Raw genomic sequence first — 27,739 nt, forward strand, 5'->3', positions numbered from 1 at the left:
ACCAGCCAATCATACCTGTGAAGAAGTCGGGATGGTTTATCTGTCCATTCCTCCATTAATTATAATTCTTTAGTCCATAGCGTCCGCAGGAAAACAAAAAGAAAACAAAAAACAAGAAAGTGTTTATTCATAAAAGTATTCCAGGTTATGATGTTGTCACGTCCATTACATTGCAGACGGTCGAGCGATTTTGTTCCCTCCACATTTCAAACATTTTCTCTCCTTCCCTTCCTCACAGCAGGGATGTTTGTTTTCGTTAGCTTACTGGCTACAAAATGGAGGTCTCCCAGCAAAGATCGTCGTTACACGGATGACGCAATTCTTTCAGTTCAGAGAAAGCGGTGCTATTGGCTGCTGCCGCTGTCAATCATTCTATCTTGAAAATAGGCGTCTGCTCTATCCAATAAGAGTGGGCAAAGGGGGTTGAGCACTTCTGAGCCGAAGCTGAGTGGCTGTAAAAAAAAAAGTGTGAAATGTCCCAGCTGACAGCTGAAAGGCCGCAGGGGGAAATCATAGACTGTATATAAAAATGTATATTATACATATATATGTATGTAAAAATGTATAGAATGACCATCAGGGGGCGACTCCACTGGTTGCAAAAAGAAGTCCGATTGTATTGAGGTCTATAGGAAAATGACCCTACTGCTCACTTGATTTGTTACCTCAGTAAAGGTTTTCGTTATGTGTTTATGGTCTGAATCGCTTGTTTGACGTATTTCTTCAATACAACGTGATGTTCATTTTTCAAATTATGGTCCTGTTTAGAAGAAAATAGACGTTAAAACAGAGTGGTGGGTTTAGTGCGTGGCTACTGCTTCATTGACACACAGGGGCACCTGCCTGATCATCCGGATATGACGTCAGAGCAATGTGTCCGACATTTGATTTGTCATTGTGTTTTCAGTTCATCAAAGTTAGCTCCAGCATGTTGTTTGCCTAAAAATGTCTTGCTCGGCGTCCAGTTGTTCTATTAGACACTCAGAGGAGTCGGCGGTTCAGTTTTTTCCCGGTAAGTACAAGCCTATTTCTTTACTAGGCAAAATTAGCCTCCCTGTTAATATCACAGTTCAGCTAGTGCTAGCGTTAGCTGATAACTTAGCGATTGCTATGCTAACGGTACCTGGCCCCGCTGGGCAGGTAACCTGTGTCAACCTGGGTTAGCCCCTGGAGGTGTTCAGTCAAAGCCCAATAAAAAAGTGAATTTAATCTACGTTAATCTAACGACGTTTGGTTTGTGTTTCTCCACATGTGACCCAGTTTAAGTGATCTGCGTTAGTGTAATGCGCAGCGTTAATGTCAGTTAATACATTGTCCATCAAGACGTCGTGATAGTTCAAGTTAAGATAACGTGACGTATATAAAATTTGTAGACAAATATTTGTCATATAGAAGATTATTCATTTAATACTCAAACCAGTCCTCAACTGAAGCAGACATTCATGCACCTGTCCTGACAGCTGATCGATATTTGTAATTAACTGCGATCCACCGCATCTTAACTCAAGTGTTTGTGTTTTATCGTCATTTGAAAGGTTTCCACACTGTGAAAACTGAGTGATCTGTGGCAACAGAAGGAGGAGCTCATGTACAGAGCAGCGCATTAGTTTCCATTCATCTGGTTGAAGGGAGACTGCATGGACATCCTTAGTTCTCTAATGTGCCGGCTCAGACCAACATCCAGCTCTTTGAATTGAATTGAGGACTCAGTGGTAAGAGTTTGTCATACAGCTGTTGGTGTGTTGTAATCTGTTCTGTGATTTATCTTTTAATGAAAGCTGAAAATCCTAAAACAGTCTGTTGTTGTCTGTGTGTCCAGGTGCTGGCCAGACTCTCCCTTCAGCAAAGGGTCTGTCCTTGGTCCAGGTGGGACAAGGACAGTCCTTTAACTTCAATGTCCTGGAGGAGCAGCCTAGATCCTCCAGCAGGGGTCTGCCTCCTCCTCTTCCTTCAAACGATGAACAGCATGGCCCCTCATCCAGGGCTGTTGGACCCCCCCTCGCTCCAGCACCACTCCCCTCTTCTGTTCATCCACCTCCTCTGCCTGGACTACCTGTACCCAGGACCAGAGCCTACAGGAAGAGGCAGGCGACCCGAAGCTGCTGTGGCAGAGCGGGGGCCGCTTCCTGGAGGAAAAACCCTCCGGCTGCCAACGTCATACATCTGCAGCAAGTGTGTCCAACCCAGAAGGATTGACACTGACCTCACTCACATTGCAGGTGTGTCTCACTGTGACTGTTGGTGGAAAGACTGAGGAGGAGTGGAGGGAAGAGATGAAGAGAAGACAGGAGGAAAACGTTTTCTATCTTCATTTATAACTTTTAATTGACATTATTTATAATTATTGACACTGATGCTGTGACCTCAGAGACGGATGTGTTCACCTCACACACTCTTTAGTGTGAACTGAACATTGAGTTCAGATTGTGAAGCAGGTGTCAGTGTAGTACAGCTCATGTACATTAGTTTTATTCAGAACTTCATTGTTGTCATTGAAAATGTGTTTAATAAATAAACCTTCTAGTATCTCTAGATCCTGTATTGTCACTGAAGGACGGCCACATTTAAACATTTCTATTGTTGTTGATTAAAGCAACATAGAAAGTCTTGTGATTAATTACAAATTCAGGAACTGCTGCTGCAACTGTTAAAATTCATACCAGATGCACTCCATAATAACCAAATTAAAAAACTTTATTTCACATTAAAACTACATTAATTTCAACAATTAACACCACTGGAGATGTGTACAAAAGAATGTAATAAATGGATGAATTGAATGTGTGCAATTTATAATCAACGGTAGCTGACAAAAATTAAAAATAAGATACACTTGTGAATGAAGGTACAGGTGAACTTCACTGTCACAAGACAAGTTTGCATAATAAAGAGAGGTGGACGAATCTTATTTAGTAACAAGTATAAATTACAGTAGAAATGTAAAAATAATGGTTATAATAACCTGGCACAGCTCAGCCAGGAGCCTGTTATTGTCAGGTTGCTGATGCGGGTGGGCGTACTTAGCGTCCTCGGGGAAACAGGTCAGATCCACCCCTCACTCCTCCACAGCTCCACCCTCTCATCCAAATATGGTTTCTCTGGCTCCAAAAAACCAAGATGGCGACGTCCCAAATAAAACTGATCAGCTCTGCTTTGACCTTGGAGTTGCTCTCATACCTGAGTTAAAAGGTGTGAGTTAATGAGTCTAAGTAGCCAATCAGAATCAGTTACTGTCAGTAGTACCTGTTGAGACACTGGTTGCTATGGTGACTGTGGCCACCAGGGGGAGGAGGGGACAATATACATACACAATTCCCTCTGTCTCCCCGCAGATAACAGCTTTTAAGATGAAACTTGTGTCCGGAAATTAGATCACAGAGGGAAAACTACAAGTCCTATTGGAAAGATCTTCTCACCACAGCCATCCTAAGGCTTCAATAAAGAGATTGATATCTTTTATGTGTGCATACAGATTACGGTTGAGGTTTCATCGCAGTTTAGAACCTCCCCTCAACTCTGTTGGGGGCAAGAGCGTCAGAGCTCAGTTTAACATGGGTGTCTATGGGAGCTTTGGACAGCCCTCTCTGCACTTACGGGGGATTTCCTCAAAAACCATAAAAGATATCAGAATGAAACCAAAACTGGGTGATGCAGGACAAAAATCTCTACATTTTGATATAAAAATTGTTAATGAAGTTTGAAAATTGTGGAATTTTAAACACTTTGTCTGATTTTTCTTTTAGGAAAGTTTTCAGGGATGGCAGTTAGAGTGCGTGTGATGTCATCCACTCTGGCGCTGAACATTCCGTGCAATACACACCCATTATAAAATCTGAAACTGTCTAAAAATGACACAAAACGTAAACTATGCTTTTGTGAAAACCATAATACAAAATCAAAATACTGATTTGACCCAAAAGAGTCTGAAGTCTTGCGACCCGTTTAACGCTTCAACCATTTTTCTATGTCAAAATATGACGCAGCAGTAGAACTCCAAAGAGGGGTGGGTTTGGTTGTTTTCATGATGTCGCCCCATTCATTCTCTATGGGAATTTGTTCGCCTTTTATCGCCATTTGCGTCGCCATGGTTACTTGAATCAATAAGAAAAGTCATAGCACACCATTCCCTACTGAGCCGCTTATATTGATATATATATATATTGCCATGTAGTTCCTGAATAACTGTGAATCAAATATTGCACATAATGATAAGTAACTTGACATCATACCATCAGTCAGTGTAGTCCTCATTGAACACAGTGAGATGCCCGGCCCTGCTGTGCTCCATGTACCCCGCACCACCAGCGGCCCGCGGGGGCCCCGATGCCCAGCCTACAGCTCTGCTGCCTGGGGCCCGTAGTGGCAGATGGCCAGGACAGGCTGTGCTGAGCGAGGCACTGCGGGTATGGAGAGAAGCCACAGGATGCTGAGCTGCACACACACTTCGCACATGTGCACACACACACACACACCTGTGTTCATGCACGGGTTCAGCCGGTGACACTGATGCAGTTAGAATGAAGTGAGAAAATATCCAACACTGACTGTTTTTACGTTTGACTTTTACCTAAACTCAGAGAGTGTTGGGGAAGAGACCCATACATCCCTCATACATTTCTGCAGCACGTTATGGGATATATGAAGGTCAATAATCGTATTTTTGGATCTTTAAATTCAACAATTATCACACCACAAATCACCCTGATTCACTGATTTTTACTCACTATTTATTTAAATACGATAAAGTGGATTATTGCAGGGTCGCCCACTCATGATATACTAGAAGAAACAAGAGGGTATGTTGTGTGAATGTGTGCATACGTACCTCCACCTTATTCACTTTTACCTAAGTGAATTTGGTGACTTCATTCCAAACTCATTCGTGGTCATGTTTGATTTGAATCAACTCCAGTAAAACATATCTGTCTCTATTTGGTGCCGGGCAGGAAACAAACAGTTGGTCATTTTACTTTTTCATAAAAAAACAAAAAACATGGGATAAACATGAGGCTAAAATGTAGAGCTAAGAGGAGCTGAAAATTTAGAGTTTTGAAGCCTTAATACAAGGTCAGTATCTGCCTGATATAGCATCACAGCAACACATCGGTCTAACCACATCCACTAAACGTAACCTTAACTGAACCTAAACCTAAATCTAACCTTAAAACATGTCTTCACCTGAAGATCTCATGATTTACATTATGGGGACTTTCTTTTGTCCCCATAATGTTGAATGTATGTGAGTAAACAGATTTAGGTCCCCACAACACGAGTAATACCTGGACCACACACACACACACACACACAGAAACACACACACACACACACACACACACACACAAACAATACCACCTGCAGGGGGGAATGGGAGATTATCCTCCTTGTGACAAAGTTGAGGCTAACACATTCGCTCAGACGCACATAGCCACACACAGTCTGAGCTCTGACAAACACAGGGAGGCTGGGGTGTTGATGCACACTGAGTGCCACCTGTGCCCGAGCACAGAGAGATCGAAGGGCAAAGTCCCGCGTCTCTACAGGGAGGACAGACTGGCACTGGTGAGCAGGTAGGCATGAAGGGAGCCGAGCCCACCCTGTCCTACTGTATCAGCTGGCATCTCACAGATTAACACTTGGATGGGCAGATAGGCTTGTTAACACATGCTCTCATCCACCCCCGCCTACCACACGCACACATACACACACATACACACACACACACACATACACACACACACACACACACAAACACACACACACACACACATCTAAATCCTCCACCGCAGAGAGCAGATTTCAGGCTCATCGTCTCCATTCTGTCAGGGTGGAGACGTGAAGTGATGGCGGGTGTACCAGAGAGATTCCATTCAGGATTAGCAGCACTATCATGGGTGGGAATCGGTGGAGAATGGGGAGTCTGAGCTGTGGTGTGGGTTGCCAGTTTGGGTGGGGGAGGGGGGGAGTAAAGGTGGGCTGGGGTGGGTGGGAGAGGTTGTGGAAACAGGGAGTGAGGCAAAGATTAAAATGTGTTAGCAGATAAAAACACTGATAAAGAGGATAAAGTGATGGCAAGTTATCATGACAGTTCTCTAAGTTACAGACTCACAACATACAAACTGAATTGTGTTACTTCATCAACAGTAAGGACATGTGGTCAGTTTGCCACTATGTCCCTGCAGATATAGTGTTATACTATATATCTGACAGATTAGTGATTCCACAGTAGATTGAGAGAGAACACAGGAGCACGTGCTACGATATGATGCACAAGTGATTGAAATAATTGGGAGTCATCTGTCACAAATACAAGTAGAATAATAAAACATGTTCTGTCAAGATAAAAAAATATTTAGCTGCGTCAGATCCGATCATGACGGAGAATCATATCACTGTGCTGTATCGTGATTCGTACCATTCATTTCTTTCCAATATGTCAGTAGAGAGAGCCACAGTCGCATCGTTAACACCAGGGACCAGCTGATCGTGCTGATGCCGGCCGACATGGCGCAAGAGTGACGGACGACCCTTCAGAAACCAGGAGGAGGACTCAAAGAGGATGCAGTGAGAGCTGGGTCCAGACACCAGAGACTGATGGAGAGCAGGGGATCGTGGCGCCGGTGAGGCCCCGGAGGGACTTCCTTGAGTGTAGCGTTGTGTTTCACAGAGACATGGCTACAGGAAGTGACTCCAGATCTCGTCTCGTACACGGCTCAGGAGGACAGGATGGAAACGTTTTTTGCAGCCCAGCCTTTGAACTGTCGGCTGTGGGACTACGTCGTCCATACTGAACTCCCAGGGAGCTCTCACACGCCATCTTGGTTGTTGTTCACACCTCCACCTCATGTGATGTCATCCACTCTGTTACCGTGAGAACCCAGACACTTCATGATCTCCTGGGACTTCAACTGGACAAGACTCACTTTGACTCAGTTTGTGGACTGAACTACCAGAGGACACATGGACACTGGACCTGCTGTTTGCTGATTTTAAAGAACCCCGGTGATTCTACCTTGATTATTACCTTTTGTACATTTGCATTTGTAGATTTTTTTCTATTTATTTAATTATTATTATTACTAATTAATAGTAGTTTTAACTTTTTTTTTTTTTTTTTACTCATGCCATGTGCTTTTGTAAACAAAGCAGTTTCCCTGCAGGGATCAATAAAGTTTTTCTGATTCTGTGTCTGCGTCTGCATCAGAGCTTTTAACATGAAAACACAGAGGATTTCTTCGTCTGTCCCGGAGCATCTGCGATGAAAAGATGATAAATGTTCCTCATGTGAGTATGCAGGGTCCTAATCTTTCCACTGACCAACACGCAGCCTTCCCTGCCTCAGCGCAGTATATCACGCTGTCATCAGAGGAGCGCCTTGTCTCTCCATCTCTCTGCCCCTGTATGTTTGTGCTAACGCTTTCCAGTTGTGACAAGGGATAATGATTGGTGAGCCACAGATCTGGGATCCCATCAGTTAAAACTACTCACAGTGACAGCTCTTCTACAACAGCAACACACAGGAAAGAGCTGTTGTTCTCTCCCCCCCCCCCCTCTCTCTCCCTCTCCACCACCTCTTCTTATAATCTGATATCTCTTCACTTTTTCTCACCTTTTTTCACTCTGTCACCTGTAACCCATCACTCCTGCTCCTCTCCTGCCCCGTTTCTGGAGTTTAACACCAGCAAGAGATAACGACGAGTTTATTATCAGGTGAACACCAGCTCTCTAATTTACGTGGCTGTGTTTTCCTGGTCTACCAGGTCATACAGAGATGTAGCAGATGCTTTTAATACACAAACTGCTCCACCTGCTTTGAAGGCGTGGAAGTCTACGATGTTTACGAAGAGGACCGCGGCGCCTGAGTTGGGACACAGCTTGTAAGTGGAAAGCTTGAACATGGCTAACTGCATTAAGCTAACAATCAGAGCTATATCACAACAACAGCGCACACTATGAGGGGAACTGGGAGACGGCTAACACTGCAGAAGTCCTTAAACTCCATGTAGTGGAATGGGAGTTGGTCATTTTACAACATTGCTGTGAATATAATACAAATATGGAAATATGAACGTTGCTGGTTGGACAGCTGATCAGCCACATGTTCAGTCTAGTTATTTTTCACTTTGCATCACTTTGCATGTTCAGCTGTAACTGCCAGTTATACTGTGTTATGATGAGTCCTCTGAGGAGCTTAAATGTGCTCAGACATTTCACAGCAATCTTCTAATTATTTAAGAAAAAACTTCAGGATAAAGGTGGTGCGGAGAATCACCCAGCATCCGTCCTCTCAGGAACTATGAATATCCACAGCGAGCGGCTTTGGACCAGGACATCCTGTAACATGACCGTCACGTCATTTCACTCACTTGCTGATTTTTTTCCTGACAAGTGTGAACTGTAACTGTGAAAGTCGCCTCAGTTCTTTAATCGCCAAAAATAAAAAGTAACCAGTTATAAACCTTGACCATAAAATGAGCAAAATCCAGAGAAATAACAGAGAGAAAATGATTCATACAGACACGCAGCCACTCGGCTGTTTGACTCCAGCTGAAAGAAAACGGTTGTTGAAAAAGATTCAATCAGGTTGCAATGACATGAAAGAACAGATATGGAGGGATTATAACAAAGACGCAGCGTTGGACCATGTCACCCACCTAAACCAAGAGAGAGTGGAGACAGGACGAGTGGAGAGAGGAGAGCAGGAAAAATGGGGCGAAAACCCAAAAGTGAAGATGTGGACGAGATATAAAACAACTGCACAGCGGCTTCAAATGGAGAAGTATGAAAAGGAGCAGACAGTGTAGAGAGGGCGAGATGAAAGCAGGTCAACCGAGAAATTTGAAGGACGTTTTCTGAGCTGCTTGACCACGACGAGAAGCTCAAACTGACAATTAGTAGATGAGTTAAATGATTCATTATACTGGTCTTCAGAAGAAAAAAAAATCACACCAAGAATATGATGGCTGTGGAACTGAAGATGAAAAGGAGTTAATGACTTACACACACCGAAAAAAAAAAAGAGAAGAAAAACTACACTTGAAGCAAACGTGAATAGACGAGGATGAGTAAAGAAATAGAAAGAGAAAATAGAGCTGAGAGACGTAACAAGGTTAAAGAAGGACAGCTCATATTCACCAGTAGGTACACTAAGACCGGCCCTCAGGATATAAGAGCGAGTCAGTGATCTTATGGTAAAACAAATGGGATTAGGAGCTGATGTAAAGCCGAGCTGTCATTGGACAGTAAAGAGGAAAGGGAGGTGGTGGGACGCAGTGAGAGGAGATGCCTAGTGGCTGTACAGATGTCTAGCAGTGTTGATATATGAGGGATCTGGGAAAGCGGTGGTGTGAGCTGCCAGACAGTGGCTAAGTGATTAGGGACGTGTGGCGTAACCCTGCGCCATATTTAGCCGCGGCGGGGCGCCCGGTCCCCCGCCATCTCCCCGAGGCCCAGCGCCAGATGTCGAAAGCTGCTGCGGCACGCCTGGCAGAGCAGGCTGGCAGCAGGGTGGCACAGCAAGCCTGGGTACAGTGAGGATAACACCACCACCCCCTCCACCCCCCTGCCCCCACCATCATCACACCAACTGCTGTTCATTCACGCATAAGCAGAAATACACACTACAGCTTGAATGAGGGCAGGAATAACACTGGCTTTTTATTTACATAGAGGAAAGTCATGGGCAAGTCAGTGTGATCCACCTCTCATGATCGTCTCTTCATATTTGTCAACTTACATTTTTGTGTTTGTGACAAAACACTATGTTGATTATCTGTGGGAATCTTCTACTCAAACTGATTCTGATCAGATATTTACATATTTATATCTGTTGTGAACATGGCGAGAGTCTCTGTTTTCACACAAACACACACATTCACCACATGTATGCTGTGAGCTAGCTACAGCTGACATCTATACAGTCAGAATATTGATAGTGTGTGGTGAATAAACAAACACTGGAAACAACAGTCTGGACTAATGAAGACTAGATCCTCATGATATTTGCTGAGCACATACGATTCCTACAGGATGAAGGAATTCATTTCAACGACACGGAGCGACACTGATCATTGTTGGTTCCTCCTACTTTCACATTCTGAGTTTCCTTGCATAAAGTCATCACCTCAATTCCCTTAGATGTGTCACCTTAATTATTGGACACAAGTTTAACATATTAATTTGTGTCGTATATTAAGTGGTGCGATATTATTTTAGTTCATATTTCATATTGCTTCATTGAGTGTATTATATAATTTCATTATCAGTTGCAGCACTTTATCATTTAAATTATAATTTGTAGGTGTAACATTTAAGTTGGTTATTTACCACCCCTTCAGTGTGGAGCACTTTTGGTTCCCACCTGCCATTGTTTCCAGGGGGACAGGTGTGAATGTGACAGTCTATGGGATGCACATGTCCTGCTAAGAGAGCAGGATAAAATTTATCAGTGGTGATTATAGACGACAGGTAAAGAAAATTGTGGCCCGCTTGTTGCACACACACCAGAGAGATTGGACAACGCCGACGACCAGGAGGGTTACACATGTAAATACAATTTTTATTTAGTGTCATAACAAACAGTGTTTGTCAGTTTCCTTCCTTCTGGCTGGATGCTTACCAGCACTTTGATGTAGAGCAAGATACTGCATACCAAGACCTGGGCATGAATATTCTTGATCCCCAGAGGATGAACTCCAATGTCTGACTGACCTTTATCTTAGCGCCACAGCACTTACACACCTGTGGTCTTTTACAACATTTTTAATGCTTCAAGGATCAGCTTCAAGCCAAAATATAAAATATCAGATTTATCCATACACTGGAAAACGACCCCATGACCTTTCCTCACCTGCAACCATCAGGACAGACTTTACATTTTCCTCCCCACTGGTGCTGATGTTTTAACTAAATCTTCCCATTAACATTTAAAATCCAGGTTGTTTTGAAGCTCATTAAATGATGATTTTGAGTCTTGATTATCTTGTGTTTGACGGAGTTTCAGTTCTCTTAAAGCTGCTGGAAAAGGATTTTATCAGCAATGAAATAGTAAAAAAAAAAAAAAATCTGGCCAAGAAAATGTAAAAATCCTTATCAACAATGTTTAGGCAGAAATACACACACATGCAAAAACACTCAGTAACTCACTGATCTCCGTGCAGATGTTGCGCTAACAAGTGTTCCCCAATTAGTCATTCTCTCTCTCCGCCTGCTCCCCCTTTTTTTGTTCTTTCTTTCTCACTCCAGGACCCTCTGCTGGAGGCTGACCAAGATAAAGTTTTGACTGGCAGGACCATTTGTTTTAATCAGGTGTTTGCAGACGCTTCCTTGACCTCCATTAGTTGAAGTTTTAATTGAAATTAACCCCCAGTACTACCCCAATTAACCCACGTCCCCCCTGACTGGCGCCCGCCCTAGTCCCGAGCATCTGTTTCAGGACGGGGGGAATGGGAGACAGAGCAGGGAACCGGGAGAAGGGGGGGGGGGGGGGGGTTAGCACAACCGCCAAGGATGCAGTGTTGTCACCCGAGGACAGGCGGCATCACGTCAAGTGCATGCTGACTGCGCCTGACTCGCCGTGAAGCCCTGGGGGGCCTTCTGTCTCTCTGTCTACGACATCCCAGCAGCGAGGCTACACATGGCTTAGTCTTGGCCAGCGGGAGGTGGAGGAGGTAGGTAGAGGGAGCTCAAACATGGGAGAGGAGGATGAAGATGTCCCACAGGGGGGAGTGACAGAGAGGAAAGATGGGAAAGTTGGGAAGATGAGAGAGTGGAGAAGTAGTAGAGGATGGAGAGGGGGGGGGGTGAGAGGAGGAGAGAGAGAGAGATGGGGAGAGGGAAGGAGGTGGTAATTACTGTACAGCGTGTTTTCTATCTTAAGCCCTCCTGCCTGAGATAAGAGTGTGTGGTTGGAGTGTGGAGAGCGAGTGTATGTGTGTCGTCTGCAGCACCTGTTTCGTTGCCTGTGGAAGGTCTAGAGCGAGGAAGCTGTCAAAGTGGCCCCTCCAGCACAGAGCTGAGACTATTAAGTGTGTACACATGCTGAAGTATCTTTGTTTAGCCTTTCTTCATGTCTGAAGAGTGTTTGTATAATTGGAGTGGGCAGCAGCGATCTGAAGTAATACTCCATCAAGAAAATCGATATTTTGAGCAGAGGTCTTTAAAACTGATGCCTGTTGTGTAGATTTTAATCTAATAACCATTCACCAAACCTACTGTACCTCAGGTCTTCACTTTTATTTATTTATTTTGGCTGATTTCACGTACTGTACAAACATTTTTTATTTGTAAGACAAGTTTTATTGCATCTTTAAAATCTATAGGAATCAAAATTTTTGATGGCATTTTGTTTGTGTTTACCTTTGTTTAATCTCAACAATAAATCAGGGCCATGTAAAAAATTAGTAGTTGTAGTATAATGACTCATCTATCTGCTGGAGGAAGCATGAGAGTGCAAAAAAAAAAAAAAAAAAACAGCTCTTAAAACTAGATAGCAAAGTGAAACTTCTCGCTCAACATATGCCTGGGTCCAGCCCATATACTCACATATGGGTAGAGTCTGGCTGTTATCCTCCAGTATTGACTGACAGCTGTAAGATTTTCTGTATGAACTGGTGGAAGTAGCATCTTCGGCTGTGGAACTGGGTGTATACTGGGCCAGAAGAAAACAAGCATTTACCCCAAGTATGGGCCGGATTTATTTTGCAATATGGATAAGTGGGCCTACCTACTTTTGATCGGCTTGGAGGCTATTGATTCATTTCAGATAACCATATGTACTTTATCATATTTACTAGTACTACACAAGAATAGCCTGCCCAAGACAGGCCACATCATTTTCACCAGTGAGGGTAGGCTAAATAATACACTTCTCTGTGTAAAACTGTAACCTTTGGTCATATTGGATATAAACCCTAGGATGTTTTCCACGTTTTTGTGTGTATGGCCAAATGAGGTTTGAATGTTTGTTAAATATTTACTTGGTGAATATTGTAATTTACCGATGACAGTGAATGCAACATCAAAAGTTTGTTCGAAAAGTAGTGGTAGGGTGTTAAAACCTAACTTGCTAATTTGTTGCATATTACGTCTCATTAGGCAGTCAGGAAGTAACGTCAAAGTTTCCTGGCCACTGATTGGCTGGGGGGCGGGAGCAAACAGTAGCGCGTGATCTAAAAGTGTGTGAGAGCAGTTCGTTCGATTTCCTCGTTGGCTTTTTCCGTTTCTCGGTGAGCGGACGGAGATAAGCTCCAGGAATTTCTGTTATAGATGTGTAATTGCGTCAATATGAGTGATAGTGAAGTCACGAGACACGTTGAGTTGTTGCAGTCGCCGCTATTTTAAGTTAAATGCGGTGTTTTCAAACCGTCGACGCTCAATGTGTGTTTACGGCTAAGCTAACAGCCGCGCTACCGCCAAGCTAGCGCAAGTCGACATTGGACTTAATTAGCTTTGGCGCTAACTGTCAGCTAGCACCTCAGTGAGCCCCGGCAAGGGAGGGACGACTGGAAAACCAGATAGCGCACCTGGCGACCAGGTAAAACTCAGGTGCACCTCTGGCGACGAGGGAGGAGAAACGTACTCCATCATTTGCCGAGGAACCGATGTGTGGAGCCGGATTTTTGGAGGGAAAAGGACCGTTGTAAACCGGACTCCTGGAGGGAGAGTAAGCTGTTTCATGGACACATTCAGCGGACGTCATCTTATGAGGGCCAACGCACATCCGCCATATATATCAGGTATTTATGGGCCCACCAGTTGTATAGGACTTATGAGTATGTGAGTGAGTGTTTAGCGTGCTGTTATTGCACGTTTTGAGTGTGATATTGCTTTTATACAACAATTCTACAAGAATATTAGTTAAATAAGCAACAACAGATTATTATTAATTTATCTTATCCTTTATTTGGTAACGCCAACACAAATACTTCCGCAACTGGACTGTTGCTAAGCAACACATAAACATTTTCCTGACCTGCACAGTGCACATTAGCTTGCTACTTTGTCTACACGGTACCTCAGGTGTGTGTGTGCTGAAGTATCCAGACTTCATCCCATCATCCTCTTCTGACGACCACACATTTAATTCAAATGTTATTTCTGGAAATAATTTCATCTTCATTTGTTACAATCTAAGATAGATAACGACCAATAATGTGATGCTTATTAACGGTTAATAGATCGCCTGTGAAGCGGAGTGATACATGTAGTTAAAAACCCCAGTGGTGTTATTCTCTATATCAGCACTCATGGAATGCCTCACGTCCAATCAAATGACTTTGTTTGGAACTAACTGTTGTATAATTGTAGTTTGAGAGTCCTTCTTTTACAAAGTAGACACCCACTCAATACAATCACTATTATTAGAGTTATACAGTACAGTTAGCAATACTTTTGTGTATAAGTAAACAAAAGTAGGGAACTGTAAAGCAGGACAGTGCAACACAGTTCAACAGCACCTCGAACTATAGCCTCCAAAATTACTATGAACTTAATTCAAATCCCATGCAAAACAGTTCAAATCTGCACAAACTTAACTTTATATTCTTCATCAAGGTAGGATTTATTGCAGCACGGATATATATGGATAACATTAGTTCTAGCTGGGTGTACCTAATAAACCGGCAACTGGCAAGTAGGCTGCACTCGCTCTACTTCCCATTTTTTTGTAGTAAATTTACACTATTGCTATGTGAGTGTTGTTTGTCGCTGTCTACAGTTTCATAATCACTTGAACACCTTGTTTCATCACTGGTCCTGAGGTCCAAGTGTGAAGATAAATCTGTTCTCCTACATTTGGCAGCTCCCTGGTTGATCTGATCACTGTTCAGTTTTGGTGGCAGCAGGCCATTGTCTCTGAAAGCTAGCTTGACTACCAGATGTTTGTATCTATACTCTCTGTCGTTTTCGTTGGCATGACCGTGTCCCATCGACTAAGGCTGGGGTTTGTCAAGCTGAGGGGGGAGCAGCATTTTTTGGACGTCTGCACTTTGAGGTTAATCCTGGGATTTTCTACATTTCTGAGATTGCATGCATGGAAAATAATGGTGTGGAAACTAAAGCCGCATATTAGAAAATTACTTTGATAGTTTTTATTCCTAGTTTGAGACAGAATATTGTTACACAAGTAATGCAGCTCCTTTCAGGAATAGCTCTGTATGTAGGTTGTGTATATAGCGGACGTAGTTGGTTGTTCGGTTCTGCCTGATGAGCTATGAGTCACCGCATGTCATCTGACATTGCCACATTAGAACCAATGCAAGTTTTTAGTTTTTAATTACTATAGTTGGTGTAAAAGCCCAAACTGTCTGGTATGTAGGCTTTGTTGTTAAATCATTTCAATCAGTGATGGGAAAGTATCATTAGATAAGATTAGATTAGATTAACTTTATTAATCCCACAAATGGGAAATTCATTTACCACAGCAGAAAAAATATTCTATAGAATAAACATCTATGGAAATATACAACAAAAATATCCCAAATATACACTAATAAATACAATATACACAATACACACGATATGTACATGAAAAAGTGCAAGTTTGCACATGGTCAAAAAGAGCAGGAGTTGTGGAGTCTGACAGCTGCTGGAATGAAGGACGTTGTGATCTGAGCGTCTCAGCGGGGGGAGGGGGGATGAGGTGTATGCATTCCTGATATTAGCATACAACAAGTCCAAAGTTTTATTGTCCCTGGTGTGACAATCCACATACTGGGTGAAGGTAGGAAGAGCAGAGGACAGGGACGTGTTGTTGAAGTCCCCAGAGATGAGGAGGAGGGAATGGGGGTGCTGGTTTAGGAGTTGAGAGACAACACTATGGATCTGGTCTGTGGCTGCAGCGGCGACGGCCGAGGGGGGGGGTGTACACAGTCACCGCAGTGACATGTGAAAACTCTCTCGGGAGATAGTATGGCCGCATGCTAACCGCTAGCTGCTCCAAGTCTCTAGTGCAGAGTTGTTCCTTGACACTGATGTGTCCAGGGTGGCACCATCTCTCATTAACGAACACAGCAACCCCTCCTCCTTTCTTCTAACCGCACTCCGTGGTTTTCCTGTCCGCCCGTACCAGTTGAAATCCGTCCAGTGTGACATGTGAGTCGGGAGAAAGTTCACTCAGCCACGTCTCCGTGAAGCACATGATGCTACACTCGCGAAACTCTCTCTGAAGCCGGGTTAGCGCAGTAAGCTCTTCCATCTTGTTTGGGAGTGATCTTACGTTCCCCATGACGACAGACTGTAAACATGGTTTATACCGTTTTTTTCCCGCTGTCTGCGCTTCACTCCAGCTCTACAGCCTCTCCTCCTTCTCCGGATCTCCGCAGGGATCTCTGGCCGCACAGCATAGTGAAGGGGTGTGTGGGATATAGCTAACAGCTGGTCCCGAGTGTAAACAATGGGTCCGTGGTAGAGTGAGTCTCCCGACGTTGCATCAAAAAGTTCAAAAAATAGCAAGAGGCAAAACACGACTGTAAAAGTATAAACACCCATAGCTGTACTTGCTTAAAGTGTCGGTGTAGTACGAGAAGAAATCACACTAAGTAGTAAAAGAAAAAAAAAATCACACTAAAGAGTAAAAAAGAGTAAAAAAGAGTAAAAGAGTACAGAGCTGCTGTGGCAGTAATCATCAAACTGTGTGTTCAGAAAAAGTTAGATAAGCCCTTTTCATATCAGCTCATATCAAATCAACCAAATCACAGGCCTACTGTGAATCTAATGGCACAAAACATTCCTTACCTTATCTTAATACATATTAACTGTTATCAAGTCTGTTAGCACTCTTATCCATCGTCATGCTTGTTAAAACATACAGGAACAAACAAAGTATGTTTATGGGAAATGTAGTCTTAATTTTCAGAAACTTTTCTCCAGAGATAATGAATTGGAAAAGGTAGTAAAGATGAGTTGTTGACTTCCCTCGGTCAGAAGTGCAGTTTCTTGATAATTTTTAGACTTATAAACATATGAATACTGGAATTTTTTCTTTTTGCTGCAATATTTCATCCTGTTTAATCCACATTCCTTGTTCTGTGTAAAAACATGTTTCAGTTTCTGGATTCAAGAAGCAAAACCTGTGTGAATGTACACCTGGGCATATTATAATGGTTTATTATTTTTGAAAGATTTGAAAAAATATGAACCTATCCTTTAAGGAGGGTGTTTACTGTTCAGGAAGAAATCCTGAGCAGCAGTTTCATGAGGAAGGATCAACATCATCAACGCATTTTATTTGGCAGAACAATAAAAAAAATAAAAATTGAATTCTTATAGGGGAAGGTTATATGAATCACAGTCCATCCCTCGCCCATATCCTCGTCCCCGCCCCACCCTTACACACAAAGACATGATTTATGACATCAACAGTGACAGCATCAGTGACTTGCTGACTGAAACATCCATGCAAACTAAAGAGCCCTGGGGAAGGGAGCTGAGGATGGGAAAAGGTGGCAGTGGAGGTGGTGGTTAGTGGGGGGTTTAAGGAAAGGGGTTGTGTGAGGACGGTGCCCTGTGAAGGACAAAAAGGCGAAGGACCTGCCCTTCCGTAGTGTCACCATCAAGAGCCATCCCTCATGTTGGACCCCCAACGGTGGCTTGTCCATCCTCCACTTACACAAAGGAACTGTGCCACTGTGGGTCTCTGGTCTCCAGCCAGACTCTGTGTATTAGATAATCTAATGTTGTGTGTGTGTGTGTGTGTGTGTGTGTGTGTGTGTGTGTGTGTGTGTGTGTGTGTGTTGAGTGGGGGGATGTGGAGTGTCAGGCCCAGAGTGGAGTATACCCTTGAGCAAGGTGGTCTTACACTTGGGCTCTCTCCACGGCTTGGCAGTTCCTTACCTTTAATATCATGCATGAATCTAAAAGATGTAACTTTGTTTTTGTATTTCATTTTTGCTGGAAAAAAATTTCAAATGATGATTAGTTTTGTTGGTCTTGTACCAAACAAACATGTTCCTTTACGTCTGGAGAATATGATTCGTAGGCCGGGGCGTCTCTGTAGCACCACAACACTTATGGTGCTAACAATGTACAACAATGTGTTGTCACACATTTTACCTTTCTTAAAAGAATTGTAGCTCCTGTGATTTGGTTATTGCACTTGGCCATATTTTGATCATATTTTGATTAATTGTGCAGCCCTAACTTAAATACTGCATGTGTGTAGACTAACAAACAAATCACAGTTTTTAACTAAATGTTAACAATATCAGTTCCTATTATTCCAAAAAGATACTCATCAGAAAAAAGTCACTTTTCATTTAGTGGTTTAATCAAAGATTAAAACGCACAGATTCAGATATATAACCAATGAGGAGTGGACATTTTATCGGCGTCACAAGACATTTTCTTTGGTTTTTGACTTGTTTGTGACTTTCAAATGATAAATTATCCTAATGTTTTATGATGATGGTGGGATGGTCTCTGTCTTATTTGTAGGATTTATAGATGTTTCAGGCCCCTCTCCAGGGAAAAACATGTAAATAATAAATGTTTCCTCTCAGGAGCAAAAGCAGAATTAGCCTGTCGTCGTTATAGCACTACTAAACCTCTCATGTTGCCTTCAGATCAATCAGCCCTTCGTGAAAAAATTGCAACCCCTCATGCATTTAAATGCCAAAAATCTCTCTCAACTTTAGCCACAATGCAGTGTTTGACTGGTGATCATTGCTAAGAAAAACAAAGTAAAATCTGTCCTCATATTTCCTTGGATTGTATTTCATTGTCTCACCAATAGCTGAAGCAACATGCCCCCACCAGTGCTGTGACATTGCGATCACATGACTTTAGACCGCTAGGGAAATGGCAAACTAAAACTTGATTTCTTTCAACCATGACTTATGATGTCTTTCTAATCTGGGCTGTTTTGGGAAACACTGAAATCTCATTCAGATCATTCTGGAACGACAAGCCTCCGTGAATCCTGCAAATGAACTTGTAAGACAGCTGTTACACAATGATGAAAGCATCACGAGGAACAGTTGAATACTGTTTAGATTTGGCTGTTAGAGGCAGATCCATGCACAGTTTATGTGAACCTACTGCACACACACACTCACACACAGACACACACACCCCATCACTATTTAATAGATGAACTTACCTGCAGATGCTTTCCCTGTTCTTGGAATGAATCCCAATCAGGGGTTCCCATCGCTGCGGCTACATCCATCGAGGAACAAATTACAGTTGGGGATTAGGATTGGGGAGGGGGGACAACCCAGTGTTTTATCAGTGGGGCCGTGTTCCGTCTGCCGAGCCGCTTATATTTCAGGTAAACATAATCCAGATTCGGTCTGGCGGGGGTAGATTCAATTAAGATACAGAGACAACTTTGTTAATGCGGCCATATCTTAATACCCTGGCCACAGCTTGTAATGAATCTGGGCTCAGGGGTGGGAGCTGGGAGTCAGGGACGAGGGAAGAGGACTGAGTGTGACAGTATCCTGTGGTGGTGGCTGCTGGAGTTACAGTCATCAGGCCGAGGCTTGTACTGTATTAGAGGGGAAACTTAGAAACGCTGACTTGTTTTCTTCTTCACGTATTGATTTGATTACAAGAGAGCACTTCTGATAACATTTGTGTTTCCTAGGTGGGTTTTTATCAGTGAATCAGGCTTTTTAACATGGTGGACTGATTGATAACTTCATTTTCAAAGTCAGTAGAGTCACAGGCATAACACAGATGGAGACAAATTAAAGGAGAAACCCCCAATAAATGAGTGGTGAAACATAACGAAAGAAGATGCTTCCCCTGACTGATAATCCTACACCAGAGTTTATCAGCTAGGCAATGTTTTTACTTTTAATTCAGTCAGTCCAGACTCTAGCTTTAAGTACAGTTCACACCTGGCATTAGAATACATCTCCTCATCTCACCTCCCTGCTCTATATGCAAATAAATACATAGATCGTTTCTGTTTGCAGAGACCAAATGTGTTGTTGTGTTACGCCAGTCGGACTATGACTGAAAGGGTTTGTCGACAGTGTGTTTGTCAAAGAAGAGGGGCTGAGCGAATCAATGCGCTGCACACAGCTCTGCAATACAAGGAAAGAGTAAAAAAAAAATATTGAAAATCAATATGTGACAGTCAGTGTTCATATTGTGCCGGGCCGCCACAAATAAATCAATGTATGGGAAACACTGGGAGAAGTGTAAAAAGCTGGGGCAATGTAGACTGTGGCTCAGGACGTCAGTTGAGTAGGCCGTCCTTCAGTGTTGCCCAGGACACATTTATGTTCACACTGCTGAAAGAATGTGGCCGATATGTGAACGATCAGATCTCAATACTCCTCAGTTCATCTTGCATGCGTTCACACCTGAACTTAGAGCTCCGATACCCGAGGTCTAAGTCTAAAACCCGACCTTACTGCTTTTGTTTCTGATGGATAAAACTGTTTGTGTTATACTGACGTGTTGGTTGGAATGAGAATCAAGTACTAAAAAGCACTGGAAGAACACCGTACATTAAAATAGAAAATGTTTTTAATTTGAACTGGCCTCAAAATTTGGCGGCTGCATCCTAGAGGTTAGAGAGGTGGATTTAGGACTGAAAGGTCACTTAAAAGTCCTGAAATCTGTTCATCACATGAAAGAGGAAGTGTTCATTAGTGCAGCTTACTGAAGGTTGGATTAAAATATATTCCACTCAACCAAGAAATATGTTGTTGTATTGCCCTTCTTACCTGAAGAATAATTGACCCGTCTCCTAATATTTATGTTTGTATGAATTTAAATATTTGGCAAGTTGGAAATATGCTGATACTGAACATGTCAGTAAAGTGTTCACAGACTTGTTTTCTGCCAAAATGCCTGATCTTACAAAAAAACAGCTTGAAGTGATGACAGAATTATTATACGGTCACAGTATTAGGTTACTGTTAGGTCTGGTTTAATACATAAACAAGTTCACAGTGACTTCAGACAGAACATGTTGAACCAAAACCACCATCTTTCATGAACCTTAACCACTTGCGACTCCATTGCTATCATTAAATGTAGATGTTGCTACTGAATCTATAGCTATACAGCCAGTAATTATGTTTCCTATAAGGTGTATTTGCTGTTGTAGTTTAGTTGTATTGTAACATCATTTCTGTAGTCTCTGTATCTAGACAAATGCACCAGCTGAGACGTCCAGTTCAAACCTGCTTTGCTCATTTTCATCAGCAGCAGTGACATTAGGATGTGGACAAATGTAGTTATTATAAGTCTACTATCTCTGTTAATGTGAACAACAACTTTGCTCAAAGTTAATCAACTCTGGCTGAAACAACAGTTTGATATCCTTTGGTTTAGTGGCCCAATTGATGATTAGATTTTTTTTCTGTTGAAGCCTGGGTCACTAGCTCAACAATCCTTCCTCAGTATCAGCGGAGAGACAGCCACCCTGAGACCCATGTGGTGAACAGACGGCCTAACCAGAGCATATCTCATCCCTCAGGATGTTAATATTTATTGACGGCACAAGGCTGGTGTTAAAACATTAAAAAGGGGATCGGGAAGAAGGGCTCTGCGGACTTAAGCCCTGGGAGGCCACGCCGACTCAAAGTCTTATTCAGATGATGTGCCGTGAGATGCTTGTCCTTGAAGAAAGGGAATTAGTGTCTGTGGAAGTCAAAGAGAAAATGGAGAGAGAGAAAAAGAGTAAGGGGAGGAGGGGGGGGGGGGGGGCTGAGAAAGACAGAAAGTGAATGTGTTTGACAGAAAAATGTGTGTATGTGGATTTGCAAATGTGCGTGTGCACATGCCCGTGTGAGATAGGGGCAAAACATAGACAGAAGGGAGAGGACGGCAAAGCAAGGCTTCTTCACGCAGGGAGAGATGATGCAAAGAGCACTGGCTGGTACAAAAGTGTTACCACAGGACCGAGCAGACAATCCCCTCTCCAGGAAACGCAGATCAAAGCGGATTTAAGTAGTCAAGACTTGTTCCGTGCGGTTCCTACCAGCAGTCTCGACCCTGTAGCAGTACTTTTCCTCTCTGTGTTAAGATCAGTTAGGAGGGGTGACGAAGCTCTGGAATTGAGTCGCAGCAAAATTCAGCGGACAGGCCCCGGCGTTCCTGAGGAGCAGCGAGACGCTCCGACATTGTGAGGCTCATGTAGGCTGCTCGTCATTGCTCTGAAGAGGTGGCAAATACATTATAATCATGTTAAAATGTAAAATGTGATCACTTAATAATGTTACAGAATATAGCATGCTGCCTTTAACCTCGCAGGTCTGTCGTGTCTTAAATACCATAGCTGTAGAACTGAGGCGTTAGTTAAATATTCTTAGTAGGTTTGGCTTAGGGGTGACATTACGTCTCACTGCCTATGCATAGACTATAATACACTTTCATCATCATCTAAAATTAAGTTTCCTTCCACTGAAAATCTATTTCATTGAAATTTGCACAACCTTTCAGCGTTTAACTTTGTCCACAAAATGAATGGGGGTTATAATCAGACTGAATTGCTGTTTTGTTTCTCTTTATTCACTTAGCCTGACATTGTGCTCATGGTGGCAGATTTCTGTTTGACAGACCAACCAATCAGTAATGAGGGACGTATCTGTCCTGCCAAGGTCATTTTGATTGCAGCAATTAATGTAACATTTTACACAACGATCAAAGAAATACAGTTTGACAGTTTAAGAGATGTTATTCTTGTAGGCAACAACCTCGACATGTGCGTTGACCTCATTTATACTCAGTCGTCATTTTTGTGGTTATTTTTCTGACACCATTTTTCATTAATGTAGCTCAGAAGGAACTGAACTTTGAGGAAAATAATTCTCATTCTTAATCTACAGTAACCTGTAATAATGGATTGGGTCATGAAATAAGCACAACACAACAGCTGAACTAGTTTAATCTAGTTTAGAAATGCTAAAGAGGGTTAGCTGAAATAAGTGAACAAGAGAAAACGCTGACATTGTGCATCTTGCCGGATTGTAAATCAACTAACGACATTAAACAGGGTGTCATGGTTTACATGCTACCATCTACAGATCTGCAAGCTGAACGTTTGTACGCTCGCATTATTTTTTTTATTTCAGACTATTTGACAAAGCAATATTTCGTAAAACTGAAATGGAAACACTTTTTTCACATCTTAAGTCTTGGCAGACTACTGTAAATTCATTGTCACGTTTCATTGGAATGATATTGCGGGAGGAGAAAACTCAGCTTTATTCACATAACATCACTCAGTGAAAACACAAACCATTCGCCATTGTGTTTTGTCGACTGTTCAAAAAAATCACTTCTATGTTGCGCAAAACTGCGATGGAAACCAGGGTGCTGTGTGATTGTCGAGTGTAAGTGCAAGATCAAGTCCGGCCCCAGAAAGATGACGTTCATCTGTGATTGTTTTATTTACAGAACTTTCATGCAGCTATGAAAGAAAATAAAATTTAAGAATCCTACATGTGCTGTGATATCTTTTCTGTTTGTCCTCTAATCGACAGAAATAAGAAAACACGACTCACCACAAGTTAAGTGGAGCCAGAAATTTGCTTTTCGAGTAGGTTTTGCCTTTAGAACTTCTCCATGGCGTCATTTATATTGTCAGGACTTAGAGTCAGTTGTTTTCCCGTGCTGCTGAAATACTACCAGATACATTTTCTTATGTTTTAAGTACATATTAGAGAGATATTGAAAGTACTAATACAGAAAACGCACACTAATATCTTTCTTTACTTTATAAATACTGCAGTTTGTGTATACTGCAGACTGTAGATCTGCAAGTGTAAGAAAGATGTGTAAGAAGCCTGCATTAGTAACAAGAGGTGGCTGCACCGCTTCACTTCAAACAGAAGACTCTGCACAGTACAAGCTGGCAGAACAGCACAGAGATATAGCAGAGTATGAAGGCTGAGGCTGCAACGGAAACTCAGATAGAGAACAAAAGAGACAGGTGAAAAGGCTGATAGAGATGCAGTAATGTTAGCAGAGGGGGAGCCAGCAGAATGTATATCCACAGAGGAGGGAGGGTAGAAGTAAGTGGGTGATTTATTATTTGTCTTGATCTATGGTGAGATCACAGACATTCAATTTATTCCCAAGAGGGTAAGAGCAGTGACGGTGGGGGTGTGTGGGTATGAGTGGCCCTCAGCACCATGAGGAGAAAGATGCCAGTCTCATTTCTCACCTCACCTCTGGAAGAACCCCTCAGAGCAGGCCAGGTGCCATATGCACCATCATCCCCCATGTTTTCTATATGGAAGGAAACCTTTACTAATGTTAACACGAAATAAATTAAATGATCAGGGAACAAGTCACCAGTGTGGAGGTGCGATGGTAGTAGCATGGCTTCAGGGATGGTAATGTCGGTCATGTTTGTCCACCCACTTTTCCTCTAGTGCCACCATGCCTGTGATACATCCGTCACATTCACATATTCATGTTCCCCTCAGGATAATTGCGATAACTCTGATGATCTCCTGACTCCTCATCTTGTGCCAGCATCACAATTTACATTTTCATTTTGTCCGATACTTTAGTTTATGACCAAATACCTGCAGAACTAATTATGTTCTCATCAGCCTCAGGTTTGCTTTGTGGTTACTGCTAATTAGTCAGTGTTAGCAAGCAAATGCTAAACATCATACCTGCTAAATATTTATGTTAGTATAGCAGTAGCATAGTTAGTAGCATGTTAGCATTGAGCTCAATGCACTGTACAGACTCACAGAGCTGCTAGACTCCACCTAGACCAATAAGGCGTAGTTCCAACAACTCATCATGTGGGAATATCAAATACATATTTTATCATATGAGCGTTATCTGGTATGCCACCTCTATAATTAAGGTTTGGTTAAGTTTAGGCAACTAAAATTACTTGGTTATGGTTAGTGAACAGTTGTAATCATTAACAGAAACCAACGCTGATTGTAGGACATAAGATGCAAACAGTTGTAGTTTACTGTACCTTACTTTCTCAGGGAAACGTTTGAGCATTAGAACAAATAACTGATGTTTTTTTTATCTCAGATTTCAACCAGATTAAAGGATAAGAACCTCATGATCACTTCATGAAAACATGTCTTTAAAATCAGGTGTTTACTGAATTATTCTTCACACTCCCACAAATCTCAGTGGTAAGTTTGTAATTCAACTTTTTTGGAAAGTATTTAAAAGGTGTATTGCTTCTTTTGTCCTATATCAGTATAGTTTTATTAGAATATATTCCTCGTAACAGTCTATATATTAAAATGTGACCACATGTGCCAAATAAAAAAAAAAAATCTTGTAGACTAGAATATTCTCTGAAGCGATATCCACATGATGGGACATAAACAGAAACCAGTGAAACCATCATGAAGTCACATTATGAGTTTTTCTCCCACAATCAATGTCCAGTTTAATCTATTAGATACTGAGTGACTAATCCTTTTAGTTAAAACCAGCTGGTGTACTCTAGTCCCACCCCCCAGGATGAGGGCCACACTCCCCAGTGCAGTGGCATCTTCAAACCCTGCATGTGTCGACTTATTCCCAGAGCGCTCCCATCTATAGGAAACCATGCCTGGATCCTCCTTAACCCCCACTGTGAGGTCCTCCATACCCAGGAGAGAGAGGGCAGAGTCTCACTCGATGTGACAATATGCTCGTTCTCCGTTCGTGTCCCCAGGAGGGTTATCCGCTGAAAGCACACCCCGGGAACATCACTTCACCTCCCCCTTTATGAGAGAGAAGAGCCCGTAACATGGAGGCAGACGGAGACAGGGGCACATTTCACACCTCGTTCATGCTCGTTGCTCACAGAGATGGTTTAGCGTGACAGTCTGATAAATTCTGGGTTCATGGAAAAGATCACAACAGAGATCACATGTGACTCTAACCAGAGAGTCTTATGGTACCTTCCTCATCCAGCTACCTCTGCCACCCGCCACCCCACATTAAACCAAGATCGAGTGAATTCATTGCAAATCAACCCCTCATCCAATTTCCTATGCCCCCACCCAAACCCTGCTCAAACTGCTTGCAACCTGTAATCTGACAGATTAATGGCAGAGCATGAAATGTGGCGTTTACGTCGACAAAAGTTAAATGTTGTAGGGAGGGAGGGGCGGGCTGGCTTTGGCGTGTGGATTACGCCCTGCGAAACCCCCTTAATGCCAGTATAATTTGATGGAGCTGCCAATTTGCTGTATGCGCACTCTCTCTGCCCCACTTCTTATTCCTCCTCCTCCCCCCGCAAAACCAAAGCCGACTGCTGCAACACTTCTGAGGAGGATCTGAAGTTTGGAGAGGCGGAGATACATGCTGGGAGGAGGAACGAGCAGACACAGATGCTGCCTGGGATCCCTACCTCCCCCAAGCTTAAGATCACAGTGCTAATGTCATTGCAGAATTTATGTCACGTCTGGATTTGCATAATATACTCTGTGAGTCAAAGGTACTACAGGTGCATATAGAGAAAGTGAAACCCGGTGGAAACTCTTGTTATCTTCGGGTCACCTTACAGCTGCTTCTTATACTATTTAACTTTGACACATCCATATAATTTATTATATTATGTATTATCTTGAGAAAATTTAAAACCTAATCAACACAAAGGTTGTGCCGCCTGTCTCAGGTGTCTTGTTAATAAATGTACATAAATCCATTTAGAAGTCAATAAATGTCCGTATAATAATCAATTTAAAAAAGGTTAAGAACCTACAGTAATACTAGTGTCTCTGTTAGGGTTTACTCACAGAGCAGAGCTAAATACTGATGTGATGTATATATCAACATGATGGTTAGCAGAAATTATGTTTACCATGGTCATCATCTTATTTAAAGAGAATTGGACGAAGAGAACAACTATTAAACTGATCGTAGTGCTGGATGAAAAGTCAGAGGATCCTCAAAGTTAAAACAATTCATCAAGGATGTTCTGTACCAAACGTTGTGCCAATCCATCAACAGCTGTCAAGATATTTCACTTCACCAACTGAGCAGTTAACCAATGGATCTTTGCTTATAATAAACTGAGAATTTTCCTTCAGTATCAAATATATAATATCGGTTAATTGTTTGTACAAAGGAAAAAATGCTAATAATGCAGCAGGACTTTCTAAAGTACATATTTACTATAGATTATGTTGTGCTATCTGCACAGAGAGATGCAAGATATCATTAAATGTACATTTTCAGGGTTTTTATTGGTTTTACTTTATTATTTTTTCACAACTAGTTAAATAACATAAGTTTTGTTTAGGCTTATTTACAACCAAGTTTACAACCAACATGCCACTCGTGAAACTCTGTTTGGGTCCAATAGGACTAAAACACAAAGTGGCTGCTCCTCGTACTAAATTAAAATATGGCAACTGAAAAATAGTTGAGGTTTTGTTTCTGATTGGAGCAACAAAGTGTAAAAGGTCAGCACTCTTAAGACAGATTGCTATTGCTCAATGGCACCAACAAGTTAAATTTTGTTTTTTAATAATTATGCTTTGGAATACCTTTAATGACAGCAGAGAGATTTCAGGAAAAGTGAACAAAGAGAAAAGGGGAATAATATGGAGAAAAAACAAAAAAAAACACATACCTGGCTGGATGTGAACCGGGGATACTGCGGTTCATGGTTGGTGCCTTAAACCCAAGTGTACCGGGGCACTCCACCAAAAAATTTGTGAAGATTTACTTTGCCTGTGGGAGCGAATCCACAAATCGTGTCAGTTCCATTGGAATGACTTGATTTCAGTGTGAAACTGAGCCGTTTTAAATGCTGCTGAGACCAGGTTTAAATTTGATTTTTAAAAAAATAGGTGAC

At 42.3% G+C, this 27,739-nt stretch overlaps 1 long non-coding RNA gene across 1 annotated transcript in view; it reads left to right on the forward strand.

Moving 5' to 3' along the window:
* The first annotated feature begins 13,229 nt into the window (after nucleotides 1-13,229).
* Nucleotides 13,230-27,739, forward strand: part of LOC130168280 (uncharacterized) — a 47,427-nt gene continuing 32,917 nt past the window's right edge. Inside the window, exon 1 of the long non-coding RNA XR_008827407.1 lies at nucleotides 13,230-13,733. This is a non-coding gene — a long non-coding RNA (uncharacterized LOC130168280). The remainder of the gene's footprint in view (nucleotides 13,734-27,739) is intronic.

The sequence above is a fragment of the Seriola aureovittata genome, chromosome 4 (genome assembly GCF_021018895.1).
Source record: "Seriola aureovittata isolate HTS-2021-v1 ecotype China chromosome 4, ASM2101889v1, whole genome shotgun sequence".
NCBI lineage: Eukaryota > Metazoa > Chordata > Actinopteri > Carangiformes > Carangidae > Seriola > Seriola aureovittata.